The sequence below is a fragment of the Cibotium barometz genome, chromosome 29 (assembly GCF_041138505.1).
Source record: "Cibotium barometz isolate CiBa-2024 chromosome 29, ASM4113850v1, whole genome shotgun sequence".
Taxonomy (NCBI): Eukaryota; Viridiplantae; Streptophyta; class Polypodiopsida; order Cyatheales; family Cibotiaceae; genus Cibotium; species Cibotium barometz.
The window spans coordinates 27,791,037-27,794,740 of record NC_141074.1 but is presented as its reverse complement, the minus strand read 5'-3'; positions in this window follow the sequence as shown (position 1 = coordinate 27,794,740).

Genomic DNA, 3,704 nt, shown 5'->3' with positions numbered 1-3,704 from the left:
TGTGGTAAATGATTTGAAATGCTCGGGTGCAGGGTGTAAGTCTACTGGTTCTTGTTGTGCCAGGCTTTTTTCTTTCAATTCCGCTTCCTTTTGTTGTTGAGCCAACTCTTGGTTTTGCCGCCTTCTTGCAGTACGACTTAGTTTTGGCTTCTCATCAATTTCTAATTGGGCGACGTCATGAGGTTGCGGAATACACCACATGACACTTTGGAGGTATTGTCCCCAATTATCCGCTATCTTCTGATGAGCATCAATGGCTCCTACATAACTAAGCCATTCTGCAGTGGATCTTTCCTTGTTTATTGCAGTGCGTACATTGGCTCGATAGCGTTGACGCTTCGTTTTCTTCTTACCAAGTTTTTGATTTTTGTTTTTATCAGATTCGGACTCACTTGGTCGATCTTCACTTTCGGATGAATTGCAGGAGGTCACCGTCCTAGGCCCTGAGCACATTGCTTCCACATTTGGGTGAATATTTGATTCATCCCTCCCATCAGGCTCAGAGTCAGTTTCTTCTTGAGATTCATACTCAGAGTTGCATTGGTCTGAGTCTTCACTACTGTCAGTGTCAGTGGAGTTCGCCACTTTCTTGCCATCAGGAGTCAAGTGCATAACACCTATCATGTTTATTGGCACTAACGGTGGCATATCTTGCCCCTCAGGTGTTACCCAACTTGTGCCTCTATTTCCCCATGTGTCTATGGTTGCCGCTAGGTGTACCCAATCCACGTTATCCGACTCAGTCATACCCGGTAGGACATCCATATAAGGAGAATCTTTCCCATCGTCAGTCTCTTTTTTGCATGTATAGCAATACCTTAATGGGGCGGAGTGAATAGTGGTATCTGATCGATTATCAATGATAACCTTGCTTCCTAAAGGATGTGCACAACCATTCTCAAGATCAACTCGAATGACAGAGTCCTGGAATTGTAGGTAGACATGGTTTTTCGACCAGTCATGCACCATTTGTGCTTCCCTCATGAAAGGACGTCCTAAGATCATTTGATATGACATAGGATGCTTGGAGAAATCCATTACAATGAAGGTATGTTTTACCTTGTACCCCAGGACCTTGATCTTAAGGTCCCTTAACATTCCAATAGGTTTAGCAACAGTTCCGTTTGCCATCTTCACCACTATGTTTGTGACTTCGAGGTGAGGTCTCCCCATGGATTCCCAACAGTTTTTAGTCACAATGCTCACTCCAGCACCACCATCAAGGATTCCCTTTAGAGTTAATCCCTTGGTAGTAATGGGTAGGGTGGCATTAGATTCGTCACCTTCAAAGTATTGTCCCAACTTGTTCACAGGTATTTCAACGACCGAATCTTCATCTAGGTTGGGTTGTAGATCCCAATGTTCCCCTTCATCTTGAAGCGTGTCGGGTCTATCCATATTTGCAAATTGTGGTAATCCCGCCTTTAGTTCTCCATTGAGAAATGCCCGAAGAGCTAAGAATAGCTCAGGATCTCCGTATAATTTGGATATGATCGTGGTTCTGATTTCAGAGGACATAAAATCCATTAGCTTGGACACATTCAATGGTACTTTTCGAGACATCGCCCCTTGACTAGGGACTGGTGAAGATGGAATCACTTCCTCTTCAATGGGGTCAGGCATTCCCTCACTAAACATTCTTTCCAGCAAGAAGGGTGTTTGCCCACTTCCTGATGTCCTATCCTCACTTTCTTCCCGAATGATACTAGGTATAACTAACGGTTTATGGTTCCGGTGAGGCTGAACTTGCGTAGGAAACACTATATCTAGAATTTTGACTTTTCTCGGGTTTGGCTCCAGTTCTCTTTGTGTTTCTTCCACCAAACCCCTTAAGTGTTGCACTTGTTCAATCTCCTCAACTGGGTTTGGGTAAGTTCCAATCTTTTTCTTGAGGGTTTTTGGCCCACGTGGCTTGTCTTGGGGAATCTCAGTCAGTTTGGGTGGTCGAGAGGGCATTAACTGACTTGGTTGTGGGGCCGAGGAAGTCTCCTTCTGTTTCCCCTTATTTTTGTACTCATTTGATTCTCCTTCGTTGAGCTCCCAAGTGGGTTCCTCCCTTAAGGTAGTGGCTTTGGTCCCCATGGTTTCTATTGAATCAGAATCATCTTCAGGATCATTCATATACACGGGGTCGTCTCCTGTCCCTATGTTAGTCTTTGAACTGGGCTTGGAGCTCGTGGCATTAAGCGATCTCTTTCGCCGTGTTTTCTTTTTCTTTGCCTGAGCGATTGATGCAGTATCCCTCTCTTCAAGAATGTAGTTTTGATTTTGAAGCATTGACCGTGTAACTACATTCACGGGTACAGCGGGTGTGGTTCCTCGTGCTTGGTTAGTGACCTCAACCAAATTCAATGGCGTAATCTTGGGTGCATTAGGATTATGTGGACATTGAGCGATCAAATGATCTATGCCACAACGATTACATGTAAGTACCGGCATTCCCGATGTGCTCCCTTGATTTGGTTGCATATGAGTAGCGATCTTTTGTAGCCTATTAGGGCACTCTGCTACACGATGCGGTCCACCACAATCGTAGCATTGAAGAGGTGGTCTCCTCGCCAAGGTATTAAGGTTTTGGCCTCTTGTGGCGAGAGCAGCCGCTTGATATACGGGCTTAACTTGCCCGAAATGATCCTCCATGTAGTACTGGGGAATCATTTCAAACGTATCAATCCCGTATGGAGCAGTGGGGTCTATCTCCTCTTCATAATCCCCACACGCACTATGTGACTCACAACCCATCTGGTTTATTGGAGTAATCCTTGGATGTGGGGGTTGTGGTCCTAGCACTGGCGGTGGTAACGGCACAGACTGGACTACATTCGGATTCCTTGGAACTATGTGCTGTGACGGTTGCTCAACAGGTTGTGCAGGCATTAGCGCGGGTACTTGAGGTGTGTTCGACCAGGCTAGTGGTGCCTAATTTGCCAACATTTGCTTAAGTACTAGGCAATCTTTAATTGATGGCCGTACTTGCCACATGCATTACAATTCCCATTGAATTTGACTCTGAATGTGGGACATTCACTCGTGCTATGTGGTCCTAAGCACACCGAACACCATTGTTGCTCTCTCCTTGGGTACATATGGCTATTCTGAGGAGCTCGATTACCCCTGAAGTATTCTTGGAGAGCCTTAGTAAGGTCGGTCACAGACATTTCAGATATCTTGGGCTCCTTGGCAATAGGTTTTACCGTCATTGGCTCGTGCCCAGATACTTGCGAACTAACGGATTTTGTTTCCGAAGACACCTTTTTACCTGCAATCATCAAGTTGTCTTCTAACTGGATTGCATTGGCAGTGATGACTGCTTCCCACGTTGTAAGACCTCTAATGACTAGGCCATTGTAAATGTCCTCGTGGCGCAATCCTCGGATGAATCTATCGAGGAGTTGGTTGTTATTGAAGCGTTCATCGGGAGTGCAGCGAGAATTTAGATGCTTCAATCGACTTATAAAGTCTCTCACTGACTCCCCTTCCTCACGTTCAGCTTTTTGAAGTTGAGATGCTACCCCCCAAAGCACACCCTCACGTATGTATTCTTTCAAGAACAATCTCTTGAGAGTGGGGTAGTGAGTGCACTCTTCAACCCTTAAGGTTCGATACCAATCTCCGGCCTTCCCACTCAAGGTTAAGCCTAGGGCTTTACACTTATGCAGCTCATTGTGCTCTTCCAAGGAATCACACACGTGTTCAAAGACTTC